This window comes from Leopardus geoffroyi, chromosome A3 (genome assembly GCF_018350155.1).
Source record: "Leopardus geoffroyi isolate Oge1 chromosome A3, O.geoffroyi_Oge1_pat1.0, whole genome shotgun sequence".
NCBI classification, from domain to species: domain Eukaryota; kingdom Metazoa; phylum Chordata; class Mammalia; order Carnivora; family Felidae; genus Leopardus; species Leopardus geoffroyi.
In genome coordinates this window covers 20112287-20132862 of record NC_059336.1, presented here as the reverse complement: position 1 = coordinate 20132862, position 20576 = coordinate 20112287, and the positions used below count along the sequence as shown (strand labels likewise).

Here is a 20576-nt window from a genome sequence, read left to right as displayed (position 1 = left end):
TGGAGAACACTTCCCAGGATGCAGGCGGGTTTCCAAGACGACTGGGGTTTGATGGGTCATTGAAGGCCGGCCAAAGCAGCTGCACACTGGTACTCTGGAGGCCTCAAACTATTCTGCAAGAGCTTTTGGTTCAGAAAATCCAAAACATATTTGCTACAAACATTTTTCCCCTCAATTTTTTAATCACATATATATTGCAAGGGAAATGTATCCCATCTGGTTTTTTTTTTTTTTTACTCATTTATACTTATATCATCCAGATAACATTTCGAAATTCATTTGATGTTTCACATTCAAAAAATACTCTAACGGAAGAACCTATTTGGTAAAAGGCAATGCTTCTGCTCCTCATGCTGCCGGCGACTGTGTGGGTCATCGAGGTGGCCTCAAAGTCAACACATTGAATTGGCCATGGCCTGGATTCCTTTGAGAGACGGTTCCAGCTCTCTCAGTGGCAGATACAATAGGCAACAAAGGGCTCATCTAATTCTATTAATCACAGAAACTTGGCAAAAAGAAGAGCGTGGTGAAAAGAGGTTAAAGGACCTCAGATATCAACGAGTCCAACCTCACCGTTATTTTACAGCTGAGGAAACTGAGCCCCAGAGGGAAGAAATTCTTTGCCTAATGACACATGGTTAATTAAAGGCAGATTTGGGGTCATAAACTCAGGTCTCCCGAGCCAAGGAGCAGTGTAGCAGTGTTCTTTCTACTCTCTGTTGTAAAGCATCAAAGCACGGATGCAAAAATCAGACTGCAAAAACAGAGGCGTAAGTGTGTTCGAGAGTCACAGACCGTTATGAATTTGGGGGCGAGAGGGATCACGGAGATTTTAAAAACAGGCCCCCCTCCCTCACAGAGCACAGGCTCTGCGGTTGGCTAGGTTGGTTTCATGTTGTAGTTTAACTACTTTCTCGATGACAATAATGACCTTGGGAACATCACTTAAGCGCTCTGAGCCTCTGTTTCCTTACCTCCAAAATGGGTCAAAATTACCACCTGTGCATTGGATTTTCATGAAAATTCAATAAAAACCTGCATGGAAAAGCTCTTGGTGTCGTGACTACCACAGAGCAAATGTTCAAATAACAAGTTTTTCTTAGCGTCAGTATTCTATTACTCCATGGTCTCATTTTCTAGGACAGGGTCTCCTCAATTGTGTTCCGTGGAACCCTATTTCCAGGAGATGTGATCGCATCGTATGAAAATAAAATAGATGTGATGGGGCGCCTGGGTGGCTCAGTCGGTTAAGCGTCCGACTTCAGCTCAGGTCACGATCTCGCGGTCCATGAGTTCGAGCCCTGCGTCGGGCTCTGTGCTGACAGCTCAGAGCCTGGAGCCTGTTTCCGATTCTGTGTCTCCCTCTCTCTGACCCCCCCCCCCCCCCCGTTCATGCTCTGTCTCTCTCTGTCTCAAAAATAAATAAACGTTAAAAAAAATTTAAAAAAAATAAAATAGATGTGAGGAAAATATCCCATATTCCTATGTTTTGAGAACATTAAGACACTCCAGCGTTCTCTTACGGATTCTGAATCCATAAAACACAATTGGTGAACTCTCCGAGGAGGCATGCAGGAGAAAAAAACTGCCACATTTTGTTGAATGAAAACAGTACCTAAGGTTGCTGATTTTTTCTAAGAACATACATAAATGAATCCTCGGCAGACCGGCTGGCTGTTGCACACCAGTCGGGGAATAAAGGTACGGAGATAAAGGTAGACGCAAATCTGTAACGTACAGCGGACCATGATCCATCACGAGAATCGTGCAAAGGAGAGTGGTCAGAAGCACTCATCTTCAAAAGGGCCGCTCATGGTTGTCTATATAAGGAGGGGATAGTAAACCGGGAGAGGGTTGGTTGTTGATGGAAATGAGGAAATTCCTGGACACAGAGTCAAGAAAGTGCCAAGGAAGTTCCAGAGAAGAGCAAAAATCCACACTCATTCCTTAGGCAGTGGGCATGAGTGGGAAGAAGTACGTGCTGGAGATCTGAGGACCAGCTTCTCTTCTTTTTCTTCCCCCAAGGGCAGGAAGCATCCTGGGTTCAGTTTTACATTTACAACGCCTTGCGCAGGGTCTGGGACTACACAGGACTCAATAAATGTGCACTGAGTTGAGACCAGATCTAAGTGGATGTGAAAAGCCATGATAAGGAATCTGGACGTTATTTGGCAGACAATGGGGAGCCGTTGAAGCTTGTGGCTCAGGGGACTGACATGTTCAGAAGTGCACTTTAGGGAGATTGGTTTGGCAGCGCGTGGGGGATGGAACCAAAGAGAGAGAAACCGGAGGCAAGAATCCGTCGAGAGTCCATACGCTATTTCAAACACAAAGCAACGGCGCTCAGGGATGGGCAGTAGGAATGGCAAGGAAAGAACAGCTGCAGGCATAGAAATTTAACGAAAAAAAGTTTCAGTTATAAGAGGAAAACTGACAAGGACTCCTAAGTGATTTCATGTTATGTAAAGAGAGAGAGTGATCTGGAGCCTCTGAGGCTTAGCCCCGGGAGACAGAATGTCGGCGGTGTGGGCAGAAGAGAGGAAGTGGGAGGGGCGCCTGGGCGGCTCAGTCGGTTAAGCTCAGGTCATGATCTCACGGTTTGTGAGTTCGAGCCCCGCGTTGGGCTCTGTGCTGACAACTTGGAGCCTGGAGCCTGCTTCAGATTCTGTGTCTCCTTCTCTCTCTGCCCCTCCCCCACGTGTACTCTGTCTCTATCAAGAATAAATAAACGTAAAAAATATTTAAAAAGAGAGAGAGAGAGAGAGAGAGAAGGGGGGGGAGGTGGTGCAGATTGAGTTGGGGACAAAGATGGCTCCCTTTTGGCCTTGCTGGAGGTCGTAGCTGCTGACAAGGCATGGAGAGCACACACCAGAAGGCATTCGGGAAAGCGCAGTGGAAACCTGAAGACAAATCAGAGAAGGAGACGTAGATGGAACCCGCCTGCACGGAGCTGGGTGCTGCAGCTCAGAGACAGACGCAGGAGTGTGGGCGCCAGGACTAGGCAGAAAGAGAAAGGAAGAGAAGGTCTAAGCCACGTGCACCAAGAACAGCATGTCCACGGCAGCAGCCTGACAGCCTGGTCCTTGCCCGCTCATGTGACTGTGCTGCTCCCAGTCACATCTCTGTCCAGTCCCCGTGTCCACCCTGCAGGACTGATTTAGCCTCCCGGACGACGGGTGGAGTCCGGACACAATCTTGCCCTTTTTGTGTGGGAGGAGCCCCAGACATCCACTTGCTCGCGGAACTGAACTTTTCCCCTGCCTCTATGATCATTTTAAGAATGCAGTCTCTGGGATCAGACCACTTGGATTTGAACCTTAGCACTCAGAATGTGGAAGGCTTTTTAGCCTCTACCTTCCTTTCCGTTTTTCTGCAAATCTGGAATAAACGTAGCGCGTACGTGATAGTGCTTGGCTCTGAAGAGTAAATGTTAAAGCATTTAGAAAGTTCTTGACATAGAATAAAAGCTCAACCTATTTGGCCTTTATTATTTCTTTTATCATACCAGCCAATAGTAACCAGTACTGTTGACTGGGCTTACGCCTCAGTTTCCCTACAGTGATTAAAAAGCTGCCCTGAAGTCCTGTTTCCTTTGCAGAATCTAAAGTACATAGTTTAACTTGTGCTGGGCATCTCCTAGGTCAAGGTCTTCCCCACCCTACCTCTTCTCTCTGACAGCACTGCGCACATCATCACCATCTCGGGATATCAGCTGCCACATCTCTCCCACCACCCACTCATTCACTTGTTCATGGAATCATCCATTCAGTTAATATTTATGGAGCATTCACTTTATGCTAGGTACTGTCTCTACAGCCAGCAGATAACCCTCCCGGAAACTGAAGTATCCACATCTTTTTCTGGATGCCACGACACTGTGACTTTCCACCGCAGCCACCAGGACAGCAGGAAGGATCGGAACCCTGCCCTCACATGCTCTTTTTGCAGACTTTGAGGCTAAGCCATCACACTCCTCCATCAAAGTAACCCTGCTTTGTTGTGTCTCCCCAGGGTCATGAGCACAGGGCGGGCACAGGGCAAAAACCCAGTAAATGCAGGCTAATGACTTGGGAAGATACACAAAAAGGTCAGCATTGCTTTTACCCCATGATGACTCAGGCTAGAAGACATCCGTTCTCCCATATCTGTTCACATCTGCCCCGATACCTCATAAAACCTTCCCCCAGATAGTCATTAACGAGGTGGCAACATAGATTTCAGGGGCCCCGCGGGAGATATTCTGTTTGATGTTCTGGATGAAGGAAACACGGAATTGCTCTTTGTGAAAGTATGGGAGCTCAGTCTGAAGCTCTGCTGGACAGTCCCTCCCTGTAAACTCAGACATGAAGTCAGAAGGATACAACTGGATGGGGGAGGCAGAGCAGTGGAGCATTGGCTGGGGTGGGGGGGGGGGGGACCCCGGGGCTCCAGGGCAGGAGTGGAAGAGTAAAAACAGACACAAGAGTCTGTGTTCGGCTAACACGAAATGGTTAGTCAGATCACATCCACAGAATGTCCTTACTCTGTGCCTGTGCTGTTCTGGCTGCGGGTGCCTACACCTTCCTTGCACACGCCCAGACCTCCGACTTGCAGTGAAGGCTGGGAAGGGGCGGGGCACTGTTCCTGCAATAAACTTACATCCGGGTATCACCGTAGATGTCTCTTTTCCTCTCTTTTCCTGTGCAGCACTTAGAACCATGCTAAGAAAATGTGGATGGATGGATGGATGGATGGATGATGGATGGACGGACAAAGAATGAGACCATTTAGCAGGGAGAAGGGGCTTCCTAACCCCCGTTTTCTCTTCTATGCCCGTGATCCTGGATCGAGGCGAAGAAAGGATGGGGAAGAGGCGCTGGAGAACTCCATTCTAGGAGTCTTGTGGATTCCTGGTTGTTGACAGGGTTGACTCCAGTCACTTCTGGGAAGGTGACCTTCTGTTGCTGGCACAGTGACGAGGGGAAACCAGACCTCGCTTCTCAGCCCTGGGGTGACATGTCCTTCTCTGAAGCCCCAGCCCAGCTGGGATATCCGCACGTACCTTAGGGCTCTCCTACTATAAGTACTGAAAAGCTAAGCACTTTTCTACTCTCTAGAAACCAACTACGTACAGTACAGTGGAAAGATCGCTAATGTTCTAATATCAATAGCAAATACCTTTTGAGCATTTACTTGCACGGGTCACTTACCTTTTAAAGCTTCTCCATTCATCATCTCACTCAGCCATCAGGACAATCCGAGAAGCAGAAGCTATTACCTTTTCTTTAACACATAGGGCAACAAGGCTCAGGGAGGAAAGTTTACCTACCCTGAGGTTCCCAGCAAGTAAGCCGGCAGAGCCCGGGCAGCATCCGGGCCAGCAGGACCTCCTGAACAACACGCTTGAGCCTTGCACTAAATTTGACCTATGTTTGTATCTAACCTGAGCACTGGTTACTTTGTGGCTTTAGTTCTGTTACATGCATTACACGCCAGTTTTCTCATGTATACAATGAGAAAAAAAAATCATATGTCCTAAGTTGCAGGGACAAAGTGTGCCAAGCACCTAGCTGGCACAGTGTTTGGCATCGAGGTCACTTTTCTCCCCGCCCTCTTGGTCGTTAAGATGAGCTCATATCACAAGTTCTACCAAGTCTGGCTCTCCCCGGGTCTGAGAATCTCGTCCCCTGGCATGGGCAGGGATGGTGGGAAGCCATTGCCCCTCAGGATGAGGGAGAGGGCACTGTCCAGGTGTGCTCCGGCCAGGGTCATGCATAAAAAACAAACATTTTTGGTGCTGTAAGCAAGGGGCTGGGCTGTTGGCTGCTTAGGAGCTGAAGGCCCCCTGGAGGCGGGCAGGGAAGGGGTTGGAGGGAGAGCGGTGGAAAGGCCAGCTGGCTCTCCCACAGCAAAGTCAACACTGCCCCAGATGTCTGCCCCCGGCCTGGGGCCATTAGCTCTAGTTTACCTGCTCGCTTCATTTTTCAAAATTAGCCACAAAAGCCTCCCCTGGAAACACAACACCCAGCATTTCTCAGCGGGGCAGCAAGGGGTGGGGTTGGGGGGAAGGAAACAAAGTATATCTTTCCCATGCACTTGTTTGGAGTTTGTGAATGTGTCCCAGAGCCCTGGAGCCTTGGCGGGCATGTTCCTGATTGCTCCCACATGGATGTCTGTGTGAGCCCCACTTTTCTTTCTGCCCCCAGATGCTCTCCAGCTAAGGCCAGGCTGCTGTCCCTTCCCTGTCGCCAGCTGCGCCTGGGCACCCCCAATGCTGAGCCCAGCAAGGCACTGACTTTCTCATTTTCTTGCTCCTTTTCCTGGGGGATAATATTACAGTTGAAATTCCTGGGTTCGCTTTGAGGGTTGCTTAGAGATGGTGTTAGCTTTCAACTACCTGATTTAATCTCTTTGCTCCCCCCCAGCTCCCCCCACTGCTGCTTAGACAAGGCAGAGGGCAAAGGGGAGAGGTGAGGAGGTGAACCGCTTGTCTGCGGTGTGACATCTTTTCATCAGGTTGTACTGAGAGCGGGGCCAGACGGGAGAGGCTGGGGTGTCGGTGGGGCTGTGATAAGCTGCCTGTCTGTCTCTTGGCTGCCTGTACAGCCCCGTGTGAGCTTAAATGGGAGAACTGGGGCGGAGGGTGGGGTGGGGGGAGGGCAGAGGCAATGCACTGACCGCAAGGAAAGATGGACAAAAATATAAACACTAGGGGCGCCCGGGGGGCTCAGTTGGTTAGGCATCCGACTTTGGCTCAGGTCGTGATCTCACGGTTCATGGGTTCGAGCCCCACGTGGGGCTCTGTGCTGACAGCTCAGAGCCTGAGAGCCTGTTTCAGATTTGGTGTCTCCCTCTCTCTCTGCCCTTCCCCTGCTCACGCTCTCAAAAATAAAACATTAAAAAAATAAAAAGTATATATATATGTGTATATATATATATATATATATATATATATATATATATATATAAACACTAAGGCACAAGGTTGTGAAGCTGAAGTTTCAGGTGCAGAGTACATTTTTGTCCTTGGAAAGTAATTCTTTTTTTTTTCATTTTTTAAAATGTTTATTTAGTTTTGAGAGAGAGAGAGCAAGAGAGCGCAAGTGGGGGAGGAACAGAGACACACACACACACACACACACACGTACACACACACACACACACACACAATCCGAAGCAGGCTCCAGGCTCCGAGCTGTCAGCACAGAGCCTGACACGGGGCTAGAACTCACAAATTGTGAGATCATGACCTGAGCCAAAGTCCGACGCTTACCGGACTGAGCCACCCAGGCACCCCAGTCCTTGGAGAGTAATTCTAACCTACAAATCAATAGGACATTATGCGGCAACCTACTATGTGCTGAAAAAAAAAAATCAACCCCAAATAAAAAGGAATCGAAAACACTTCTGAGAGAAGGACCAAACACAACCTGAGTGACGAGAACGTGCCCAGTGATGATTTACTGGTTTCTACTTTACATCTTTGGGGAGTCAAGGAAACAAGGAGAGATGCCAGAAGACTGGAAACTGGAATGTTTTTATTTACAATTAACTTCGCCATCAACCAAGGGTACTATTCACTGCCAAACCCGCCACAAGGACGGGGACTCTTGCTTTCATCTGCTCCCTTGGTGTATCCCCAGCACATAGAACACAGTTCTGAATAACGTTTGTTGACCGAGTAAGTAAAAGCGGGGGATGGAGGTAAGCCTGCAGCCCCCCACGGTGACGTTCCTCGGGGCTTCGGTGCGCACACCAGGTAACCGTGAGGCTCTCTAAACGGCCTGAGCCACTGCTGAGAGCTTGTGAACCCCTCTCCTCACCGAGTGTGCATGTTTGTGTGTGTGCAAATTGGATTTTCTGATCCTTACTGAAGAAGTCACTGGAAGATCTTAGTCGCCCCCAATTCAACATTCTCCCCATTTTAAGAGCCCCTTCCTCCCTCGTGGTCTTTGGTTCTGGGTCCACTCAAGCCGTTTTTGGTGGCGTGCTAGGCTGAATAGCCCCCAAAGAGATCAGGTCCTAATCCCTGGGACCTGTAAATGTTACCCTATAAGGAAAAAGGGTCTTCGCAGATGTGATTAAGTTAAGGGTCTTGACTTGGTGGTGGTGGGGGGTGTATATTGTATTAGTGTATGTATTGTGGGTCCTAAATCGAATCACCTGTTATTATAAGAGTGCAGTAGAGATGTGAGTTCTAAGCCAAGCAAGGCTAGAAGCCAGGGGAAACTGGAAGAGGCAAGGAAGAGGCAAGTCCTTCTCTGTTCCCTGAGAAGGACTGAGCTGATGCAGGCTTGGCCATCTTTACAGAATAATTTCCGAGGTTGCCTGGGAAATCTATCTACATGGGGGTGTCATGTACATCTACATGGGGGTGTCAGATGGAGAGGGAGGAAAATTGCAGTTGGGGCATTTTTACAAGTCATGATTATAAATGGAACATCACTTCTACCCATATCCCTTTGGATGTAAGGAACTTGGTCATATTACCCAAAAAGGGTCAGGAAGTTCCGTTCCTGATCAGGTAGCCACAGTCCCATAACAGCACCATCATGGTGAGGGAGTATGGATTCTTAGAGGGCAGCTAGCCCAGGCCTCACCAAAAGGAGAAAAATATCTACAAAGGCAAAGGGATTAAGATGAAAACTAGGCAATTTAACTCAGAATATCTTCTCATCTTCACTTTAAAACTGACACAGGGGCGCATGGGTGGCTCAGTCGGTTGAGTGTCCGGGTTGGCTCAGGTCATGACCTCACGGTTCGTGAGTTCGAGCGCCACATCAGGCTCTGTGCTGACGGCTCGGAGCCTGGAGCCTGTTTTGGATTCTGTGTCTCCCTTTCTCTCTGCTCCTCCCCTGCTCGTGCTCTGTCTGTCTCTCTATCTCAAAAATAAATAAACATTAAAAAAAATTAAAAAAAAACCTGACACAAAATTTTATGAATTAATATATAAGACTCATATTAATTTTTAACATAGAACAAAAGACACAAAGCAAACTTGCCTTTACTATGCATTTTTGGGAGGGCCTCTGATTCAGTAGGCTTATGTGCCCACTCCCCTCTGATTTCTACTGCTGGGAAAATAAACATAGGCCCTGGAATCGGAAAGAATGTTCAAATTCTAACACTTCTACTTACTTATATGACCTTGAAAAATTATTTCATTGTTCTGACCCTTAGTTTCCTTATATTTGGAAACAGGGGAGAAGGTTTCCTATCATCCATCCATGGCGACGGTGGTAGGAAGAGGCACTTGTAGTCTGGTGGGCACCCCATGGAAGATGTACTGGGGAAGTCTCTGGTGCACATCAAGGGAGGAGGTCATACTTTCTGTTATAAGAATTGACCTGAGGCTAGCTATATGCTCTAAAGAGCTTCTAGGTGCTGTTTATTTATTGCTTCTCCTGCCATCTTAAGAGGATGTAGCTGTTAATCATGAAGCTGTACATCCACATTCTATTCTATGTTCAACTCATCAATGTGATTGACCAGAAGGATTGTGGTGTTGTAAAATGAAAAACTTTCTGTCTCCTTATCACGACCCAGAGGGAATGTGTTCTTCCTATGGGGCTGCCCAAAGCAGGGGCGGAACCAAGAGTCAGCCTAAAAGTTCATAAGGGAGAGTCAATGTGTCTGCAACATACACAGGTAATTCTAAGATTTGAGTGGACGATGATAATCTGCAATATTCTATCAGATAATTTTAAATGTAATTAAAGATGAAATGACATAATAAGAAACACGATGGGAACATGCTATAAAAAATAGGATATTTGTAAAAGAGCCAAATAATACTTCTAGGAAAAAATAGAGAAAGCAAATTTTTTAAAATGCCTTAATGAACAAATTAAATACCAGAATAGACACAGCTGAAGAGAGAATCCATGAACTGGAAAATAGATTTGAATGCAGCAGTGAAAGATCAAAAGGTAATTACTGCCCTAAGGTCAAATCCAAACTACAAAAGGTAACGAACACTGGTGAAAAAGCAATCCACTAAGAAGCCTGGAAGCTTCACTGAGTAAAAGGTGAGGCATGACTTGGGACAAGATGTTCAGAACCAGGACTGGAATGTGGGTGAGAGCTGGAAATCTATTTATATGTTACTGCAACGTGATGGAATTATTTGGCCTCAATTCTGTGTGACAATAATCTTTTTTTTTTTTTTTTTCCTGTACTATGTCTCTCACAGAATTACCTTGGCTGGTATTGTTATTGAGAGGGACTGAAATTAGAATGGTTTATTTATTCACTTAATTTTTCTTTAATCATAGATCCTTGAACTATTTTAAAAACAAAACAATGTGAGTAATAAAATTATATTTTACACGTTTCTCCAGCAGGTGTTTGTTAATGTCAGGCTGAGTAGCAACCTAGTGAAAATCAAAATACAATTATAGCTCTAATTACAAAGGAAACTTCATAAATCTCTCCTTCTCACTCCTCCAGCTGGTGAGGCCTCTCAGGGGGGGTTCCGGATGGGTGGGGAAAGGGGACCAAGTAAGTTCATCTCTAGGAGAAGGTCTCAGAAAAGAAGGCAATCTTTTTGCCTACTTAGTCCTACTACCCTCCCTTGTGGGCATTTCCTTGCGTATAAAAAGACCAGTATGTAAAAGGAACGTTCTTGGCCAAGAGGACTTCAACCAGATACTTCCTGCTGAAAAACCTCAGAAGCCCCTCATCCCCACCTCACACTATCGGGGCTGCTATTCCCAGCCCTCGCTCTGCTCTGTTTGCCTTCATGCCTCAGAAGGCAGGGAAATCATAGCCAAAGCTTGAGCTGACAAATGGTAATAAAACCAAAGAACTCCCAGGCAGGATTTTGAGCTTGACCTCGGAGCTGCTGGTCAAGCTGGAGATATATTTTTAATGTAAATATTCCTGGTAACATGAGCTTGGGACTGATGCCAGCAAGGCTTCTGAGGGGCCTTTTCTCACTCTGTGTTCTGTGAACAAGTTTTTCCTTCGTGGAGCCTTTTCCTCTGTTTAGGAGAAAACTTTGTTTTATGATCGCCAAAGCAGTTAGCCACCTGATGACTTTTCCAAAACCAAGGCTGAGCGACCATAAAACAGGTTTCAGAGATTGAGCTGAGGCCCTTAGGAAACAGCTTCTCATCTGGATTTTACAAATGTTTGTGAACATTTGGTTCTAGACTGTTGTCACACACTAGAAAAGGCCCATTTGCTTATGCACAACTTGAGGTGGCCAAAACATATGACATATAAGAAAGAGCATTAGGGAAACTCTGTATTCGTAAGAAATCAGAATCTTTGGAGAATTAGACAGAATGCTAAACTTAAGAATAATGTAGTTGTTATGATGAGTAATATATTTGAGCTTCCTGGTGGTCAGGGTTAAGAGGAAAGTCTATCAAAAAGGAGGGCATAAGTTGATTCCTAGGGAGATATAATAAGCCCCATTTCTTTCTCTGTATTTTGCTCTATTGGAAAGAAGTATATTACGTGACAACTTCTAACGGGGGTATTGATAGGTAAAATGGAAAACACCCTTATGGCAACATTGGAACCAAGACAAAAGTGGTTTTTAGACGGTTACTTGAGGAAACAGCTTTGATACATACCAAAGGTAAAATCTGGAAGCAAGATTTGGTGGAGAATGTCTTCCAAGGGAGTAAGCTCACAAGGACTAAGCATACCAACCTCCCAGTGACACATCTTATAAAACACAGAGCTTAGTTTATTCAGTAATGAATGGATGGGCTGCCTAATGGTTTATATTTCTCAATGGGTTTTTTTTCCTCTTAGATACCCAGAATGCTGAGCAACCCAAACTTTTGACCCACAGAAGATCTCACTGCCCTTCTATGTTTCCTTCTCCTCTGCCTTCACGTCTCCTATACATCACATCTAAGATTTACTGATTTCTTCAACACACTGATAACTAAGCGCTGTGTTTCTCACCCACCAACTTGATCACTTTTCACAACAGTGTTTTGAAATAAACACTGCCAGATCCCATTTATTGGATGCAAAACTTGAGGCAGAGAGATTAAGTAACTTGTCAAAGGTCCTAGAGCTAATAAAGGTCAGCCCTGGGATTTTCACTTGGACCTATTTCACCCTGATCTATCACTTCCATAATACCCTGCAACAAGCCACCCCAAACTTACTGGCTCAAACCAATAGCCATGTATTGTTAATGAGGTTCGAGTAGGCTACACTCTTCTGGTCTTGCCTGGTTCACTCATGTCTCCGAAGTCAACTGGGAGCTAGGTAGGTGACTCTGCTAATCTCGGCTGGGATTTCTCACTTTTCAGGGGAGTGGGGGAGTCAGCTAGCTATCAAGTCATCTAAGATGACCTTGGCTTTTCTCCATGTATCCCTCACATTCTTCCAGGAGCTTAGAACGGCACCTGCTTCTGGAAAGAAACAAGTATGAGAATGAAGCAGCCCACTTGGGCAAAAGAAAGGAGAAAGGAGGAATATGAATGTGCTTTTCAAGATGTCGCTTGCATCAGGTTTGCAAATAACTCCGTAACCAAGGAAGTCACATGGTTGAACCCAGAGCCAACAAGGGAAGGGACTACAAAGTAAAGGACAGCGATCATGCATGCAGTCAGGCCACAGTGCATTAGTCCGCTTGTGAAAGATTCCAAAGTCCTAGCTTTTAACCACTACGTCTATTGCCCATCAAAACGAACAATCCTTTGAGTCTTGGGATTTCTGCAAGGGTATAGTCCAGTGGGCCTTTCAGATGAGTTCTTTGAGCCAGTCCATATCCATGTAGGGTTATGGGAGGTTAAACCAAACATTTCCACTTGAACAGAAAGTGAGATGGGATGAGGGCATACAGCGGGTGCTTCTTTCTTAATTTGTTGGAGGTTATTACAACAAGTGATACTAACTAAAGTACAAACAAGCCCCACATTCCAGAGGCTTCATCTAGTGAAGGTTTTTTTTTTTTTTTTAATGTTTTTATTTATTTATTTTTGAGAGAGAGACTGTGCACAAGAAGGGCAGGGGCAGAGAGAGGGAAACAGAGGATTGGAAAGCTGGCTCTGTGCTGACAGCAGCGAGCCTGATATGGGGCTCAAACTCGCAAACCGCAAGAGTGTGATGTGAACCAGTCAGACGCTCAACTGACTGAGCCACCCAGGTACCCCTGAAGTCTGTTTCTTGATCATCAAAAGTTCAGTTGGGTATTTGGAAGGTGGTCTTCCATGCAGTTCTAGGGCCCCCGAGTCCTAACAGTAGATCGCCTGCATCCTGCCAGAAGATAAGGGAAGAGAGAATGGGCTTGGAGGATTGCATGGGGCCAGATCTGAACCGCTCTCATTCCACCAGTGAGACCTCAGTCACAGGGCTATGTACCCTAGATGAAGAAGAAACCGGGCATGATAAACACAGCCGTCTACACCAGTTTATTGCAGCCTTTCTCCCTTGGGTTCATCTACCTTCTTGTGGCAGTGGCAACCTGCTCCTGCTTTGTATGCCACTCACCTCCTCCTTATCCCATATATTTTTAGTGAAGCACATTCTATCCCTGCCCCTAGGGGCTGAGGGATTCTCTAAAGAGAAGGTGTTTAAGGCAAGATCTTAAGAGCTAGCCAGGTGAAAATCTTGCAGAAAAGAGTCTCAACAGGTGGAAAGATCATGGAGCACAATCCCAGCGGAGGAGTGAATGCTATCTTTGGGAGGAAACGAGGAAAGACCGACCAGTTCATCGAGGGGGAGACGGGAATGAGAATGGGGATGGAAGCAAGGGCGAGACCCCACAGCACGTGGGTGCAGTGCTAAAAATATTGGATTTAATGTAAGTCCTTGGGTTCTAAGAACCATGGATGACTGCTGAGGAGTTCTGAGATGCAAGTGGCACTGAAGATTTCTGTTTATAAAGGTTTACATTGGTGGGGCGCCTGGCTGGCCTGGCTGGTGGAGCGTGTGACTTTTGATCTTGGGGCTGTGAGTCCGAGCCTTGTGTTGGGTGTGGAGATTACTTTATTTATTTATTTTTTTTTTTAAATTTTTTTTTTTTTTTTTTCAACGTTTATTTATTTTTGGGACAGAGAGAGACAGAGCATGAACGGGGGAGGGGCAGAGAGAGAGGGAGACACAGAATCGGAAACAGGCTCCAGGCTCCGAGCCATCAGCCCAGAGCCCGACGCGGGGCTCAAACTCACGGACCGCGAGATCGTGACCTGGCTGAAGTCAGACGCTCAACCGACTGTGCCACCCAGGCGCCCCTGGAGATTACTTTAAAAAAGAAAATCTTTAAAGATAAATAAATAAATTGGGGCGCCTGGGCGGCTCAGTTGGTTAAGTGTCCAACCTGGGCTCAGGTCATGATCTCGCGGTTCAAGAGTTCGAGCCTTGGGGCGCCTGGGTGGCGCAGTCGGTTGAGCGTCCGACTTCAACCAGGTCACGATCTCGTGGTCCGTGAGTTCGAGCCCCGCGTCGGGCTCTGGGCTGATGGCTCAGAGCCTGGAGCCTGTTTCCGATTCTGTGTCTCCCTCTTTCTCTGCACCTCCCCCGTTCATGCTCTGTCTCTCTCTGTCCCAAAAATAAATAAAACGTTAAAAAAAATTTAAAAAAAAAAAAAAAAAAAAAAAAAAAAAAAAGAGTTCGAGCCTCGCATCGGGCTCTGTGCTGACAGCTCGGGGCCTGGAGCCTGCTTCGGATTCTGTGTCCTCCCCCTCGCTGCCCCTCCCCTGCTCATGCTCTATCTCTCTATCTCTCTCTCTCTCTCTCTCTCACAACTAAATAAAAACATTTAAATTGTTTTTAAAAAATAAATAAATAAATTATACTTTGAAGATTGTATTTAGCTGACAAAGTGCCGAGAAAATAGTTGGGAGCTTCCCTGTGATTGAAAAGAACAAGCAGACAGGTATTATAATAATCTAGGAAGCAAGAAAGGAATTCTGGAGTGGATTAGAGGCTAATGATGGAATTAGTAGAAACTTAAAAAGACTTTGGCACTAACTAGACCTCAGAAGAGAGGCCGGTTCTGGACAGGGAAGGATCCAGTTTTTATGGAGCCTAAAGTTTATGCAATTTGGGGGACCATCTTTCAGAAAAAAAAAAAAATGAACTGAATTAACAAGCACAAATTTAGGTATAAAAGGTAGTATTTATTTGGAGTGGGAAAAGAAGTCACAACAAATTATTATAATCCTGAAGATTCAGTTTCTTTCCTTCTGAGATTTCTTTAGGCAATTTTCCAGGAATGCTTCCAAGGAAATGCTCCCTGGTTGTAACTTCTATTTCCCTTCACACCTGAGATGTTATATAATCCCCGGGAACTTGCAACACTCACAGAGGCCCATGAAGAGAATGGCCTGACAGAACTACAGCCTCCTTGGCTTTGCAATAAACCCATTACAACCATTTCTGGGTTTTGATTCATCAGTTTTAGCATCACTGGGGTCTATGGGGAGTATTTCTTTTAATCACCTAGGAATAAAATAGAATATACACAAGTGAGGGCCAAAGAAATGAATGAAAGAATACAAAGAAGTAAATTAAAGCAAAATCCTGAGGGACTCCAGGATGGTGTAACTGACAAAAAAAGGAAAAAAAAAGAGTTGACAAAGACTGAAGAAAAAAAAATCAACCAGATTGGGAAGAGGAGACACAAGAGTTTGGATCACAGAAGCCGAGAGTGTCCCCAGCAGGAAATCGCCAAGTTTCTTGAAGTCTGGCGAGTGATCCCTCACTGATACAGAAGATGCAAGTTTACTTCTTAAGTTTATTATCCGTAATCTCCACTACAACGGTGAAGTCCAAAAGAACGGTTTTCCTGTCAGTTTTCTTCACTGCCGTGTCCCCAATACCCGGAACAGAACTTGGGCACACAGTAGGCACTCCGTAAACACACGGATAAGTAAACACATGAAAAAGAGATCGAAGGTGTCCATTTTATTTAGTGGGACGGACCCCCTCATGGTGGTGAAAAGAGACTATTTCCTAGACTGATAAGAATGAAAGCCAAATTCGGTAAAGTTTGGAGAAGTGAGTACAGCCTTCGGAAACGGGTGTTAGTTGTGTCGGCAACTTTTTGAGAAATGTTGCTGTTCGCAGAGGGCATGCGGCACAAGAGTTAATGGGGAAGTAAAATCAAGGAAGACTTTTTTTTTTGAAGAATTTTTTTTTTTTATTATTTTAAGAATCATTTGTTGAGCAAATGATATTCTGGAAAGATCCACAGTCTAGAGAGTGCAAAGTTATTGAAAAAGCAGAAATTAATGTCATCCAGGGCACAGGAGAAGGAACTGCCTCAGGTAGAAATACGGAAATTCCTAGAATCGCTTTTAATCTGGGTTTGGTGTCATTAACATTATTGCACACGAATGTGTGGACAATTATATGATGGGGGGGGGGGGGGATGAGTTATCCTAAACTCTGCTTTGAGGTGCCATGGAGAGAACTGCTAACAGTTATTTCCCCACCCTCCCAACAGGACTGTTTTCTATTTCCCCCTAATAGTCAAAAGACTTCTGATGAATATAGTTTACTCTCTGAGTAAAAATAAATCATAATAATATTTCTGGAAAAATACGCTCAAAATGAAATGCTCCCCTCTGGGCTCGGGTTTACATATTCTCTGTTGTTTGCAAAAGGCCCATAACCTCAGACAGTCCTTGAGGGTAGCATTGATTATCTGCTCAAATACGGCATTGTTCTGAATTGCCTCACAATGGATAATCCAAATACCATTTCTTTTATGATCTGGGATATACGTTTAAGGAAAATCACAAAATATGAAAAGCATAGCATGACTCTATACAAGAAAGAAAAGTTTTATCGTGTGTGTAAAAGTGAAACACAGTAAGGGGCACACTTGCTTGGGACTTCTCACTTCCCGAACTGGCACAAATTATCATCACTTGTACCAAACCTAAATAGGCTTTTTTTTTAAATTTTTTAAATCATTTTTTTGAGAGAGAGATAGAGGGAGATAGAGAGAGGGCAGAGAGAGATGGAAACACAGTATCCAAAGGGGGCTCCAGGCTCCAAGCTGTCAGCACAGAGCCCAAGGCAGGGCTCGAACCCACAAACCACAAGATCATGACCTAAGCCAAAGTCGGACACTTAATGGACTGAGCCACCCAGGGGCCCCAGGTTTTTTTTGTTTTGTTTTGTTTTGTTTTTTAGGAGATTGATATTATTTGAACAGCAGAAGCACACCTGACAATAGATAAAGTTGAGGTTTAGTTAAATCCAACACAGATTATTGAAAATGTATTTATTTTCCTGTACACACACACACACACACACACACACACACACACACACACACGGAGGCGCAGAGTGTTAAATTTCAACTAGACTATTGTTACTAAAATAATAAGAATCAAGGGTTGAAGAGTGATTTATGTTTTCAGTACTGATCTGTATGCTCCGTTCCATGTAAGCTCTGGAAAGGTTCCCAGTTTCAAATCTCAAGCTCTTCTGGGTAACAGGAGCAGTAAAATTCTTCCATGCTTATGTGCAACGCCTGGGCAAAAGCAGAACGTGCTGGAAGAGATCATTTTGCATACACGTTCTTTCTTTAGCTGCTGTGGTGAGTCTGTTTCCATCTCAGAGCTGGCTTGAGGAGTGTCATTCTCACAGTCCTCAGCACAATGCCCAGACAGGTAAACACAAGAAGCCGCTCGCGGCAAATAAAGAGCCTTACAAAAAGGAGAGCAGTGTAGGGCTGCCCTCCCCTCCTGTGTGTCTGAGACCCTGAAATCAAAGGCTAACGGGGGTGGGTTGCCTGGTGGATGCATGGTGAAACTCTTCTTACTTAACTTACCTGCCCTTAGGCAACCTAAAACCAGGGAGCAGAAACAACCCAAAATTGTTCTTTCAGTTTCTGAACAAAAAGTTTAGAGAGAAGGCAGGGGCATGCCCTGAATCTGTGCACGTGAATGCCAGAGGGATGTGGCTTGTAGGCGAGTGACTGTATTTTTGACAAAAGACAGAAATTCCTACCTCGGGGCTTCTCCTCCTTTAGTTTGCTAGGGAAGACACACACATCCGTGAACTTACCTTACCAGAATAGAAGCTCCTCCTTGGGGAGGTCTTAAACACCATCGTTTTCTAAGAGCCTGGCACTTAGTAGGTGCTCAGCAGGGGGCAGTGTGACACAGTGCTTAACAGCTTGGACAGGACGCTGTCCCTGGGCCTCCACTTCCTCATCTGTAACATGGGGATGATCAGTCATTTCATGGAGTCCTGCGAGATTAAATTAGATAATGGATGGTTAGCCTTGGCACTGAGTAAGTATTCAATGAATGGTAACATTTGTTATTTCTACTTTTTCAATTATTATTATAAAATAGTCCCCTCTAGCCTAGGACTCTCATCCACACTCCAGTCCTGCATAGCTTTATCTGGGAGGTCAGGGAAGGCTTCCAACTCAAAATGTTCAAAATGTAACTCATGACCCACCCAACCTCCCCATCCGATATCCGCCTAGCACTCCCCGCCTTAGGCAAAAGAACAGCATCTAGGAACTTCAGCAAACTGTGATCCTTAACACCTCCCTCTCCCCTGCTCCTGCCCGCCGAACTAACCTGAGTCCTTTCAATTTTCCCACCTATTTCTTGGAATATCCCACTTCTCTTCACCGCCCCTACCCACCTTCACAGTCCAGGTGCCATGTCCCTACCCCGGGGGCCGTGATGCAATCCTAATCGGTCTGCTCCCTCACATCCTTTCTTGTCCCTCTCCAATCTGTTCTCCATGCTGGCAGAAAAAAATCACTATTTGGGGAACACAAATATGGCCCTGTTGCCCCCTTCATTTCTTCCCAGTGCTCTCAGGTCGAGGACCAAAGCGCGTCCACCATCATTCCGGCCTCAGCTTTCTCAATCCTCCTTCCCCTTCCTTCTCTCCTCCGGGCTCCAAGCACTCCAGCTTGTTTCAGTTCCTCAAGGGGCACAGATTTCCCTGGTCACACGACGTTAGCACCAGCTGGGCCACCCCTCCCTGTCACACCCGCCTTGTCCTTCTGAACCCTCCCCACCCTACAGTTTTGTTGCTTCTTCAGAGGAAACGTCCTGAATAGATCCGTCTCCTTTTTTGTACGTTCTCAAGGCACTTGTGCCTCAATTTTACGGGTGGTGATCGCTGTTAGGATGTAACACATACTTTGGTGGTTATTTGACCATGTCTATTTTCTTTCAAGGTTCCACAAGGGCCAAGGGTGAGAGATGAAGACAGGACTTGGTTTTGCTCATCTTTGGATCCACATTGTCCGGCATAATGATAGACGTTCAATATGTGTATGTGTGTTTGTGTGTGTGTGTGTGTGTGTGTGTGTGCCTCTTACACCCCAAGACTTATCCCAGAATTTTATTCACTAACCCCCTTCCATCTTTTCTCCAGCTATTTGAAATCCAGTGAAATCAGGGATCTCATTACGTATTGATGTCAACATAAAGCCAAATGATAATTGGGGCAAACTCTTTTCTGACTTTACTCTGGGTTTTCTGTTTATTTGTCTGTTTGTTTAGTGAAAGCCTTTAGCACATATTACCTGAGGCCAGACTTCTCTGTTTCTGTATGAATTCCGGCTCCAAACCCTTCCTGAAGATAGCATTCCCCAGAGTGGAACCTCATAGGAAAGGGATACCAATCAGTGATAGAAGCTGGAATAACTAACAACACACCTTCTTTCTATGTCTAGAATAGTGAACAGGTCTTAGGGGGGCCTCCATTATGCCAAATATTGCCGTTTCTCAACAAGGACCAAGGATCAGGTAGAAAATCCAAACCAGAAAATAACTCAAAGAAGGCATTTATATAAGTGCTAAACCAATGGTACAGGATGGTGGGGAGATGGAGAGAGCTGCTAACTTAGAGGGGCTGTGATTCAAGGGCTGTGAAGAGCTTTATCTAGGCCTCATTTCTGGTGGGTGGTAGAATGAAGGTTTCCGGAACATGTCACAAACTTTGGGTATGAATTCCTCTCAATGCTGATGAAGAATCATGCTTCCGAACCTTAATGGGCACATTGATCACCTGGGGATTCAGTGAACTAGACCCTTTCTGATTTCGTGGGTCTAAGGTGAGACCAGTGACTCTGTAGATCTAACAAGTTCACGGGTGATGCCCATGCTGCTGGTTTGGGTCCCACAGTGTGAGCAGCAGGTATGTGGAGCCCTTCTGCCAATCTTGAAGCAGATCCTTAAGTGACAGATACCACCCAGATGATTCTAATGCTGATATAAGCCATAGCCTAAGACAATAATCATGCTGTCATCTCTCCTAATTGCTTTGCCACTGGGGACCCAGGTCTATTCCAGTGCTGTATAAATGCAAATCATTCTTAATTACTCAAAGAAAACTGGGCCACCATCAGCCTGAAGTGCACCCTGGCTAGGAAAGGGTTTCTTGATAGATCCTAGTCTTGGACCTTGGGTTGGACCTATAGCCAAGATGGCGCTCGGTACTCTTTGACACCTGCCAAAAGGTTGAGGCAAAGGTGGTAGATGGAGATGGGGTAAGAATTAAGAATGGAAGATACTTATTACAGTGAAACAAATAGAATAAATACCCAATGAGCACTCTTCTCTCCATATGTGCTACTTCCTTTAAGGGTCATTACAGCTTTATGAGGAAGGAACTTTTATTTTTATCTCCATTTT

The 20576-nt window shown here is 45.5% G+C and overlaps 1 long non-coding RNA gene across 1 annotated transcript in view; it reads right to left on the bottom strand.

Annotated features, from left to right (window-relative positions):
* The window catches only part of LOC123580212, a 101666-nt gene that overhangs the window by 1112 nt on the left and 79978 nt on the right, over window positions 1-20576 (bottom strand). Inside the window, exon 3 of the long non-coding RNA XR_006703182.1 lies at window positions 17974-18159. This is a non-coding gene — a long non-coding RNA (uncharacterized LOC123580212). The remainder of the gene's footprint in view (window positions 1-17973; window positions 18160-20576) is intronic.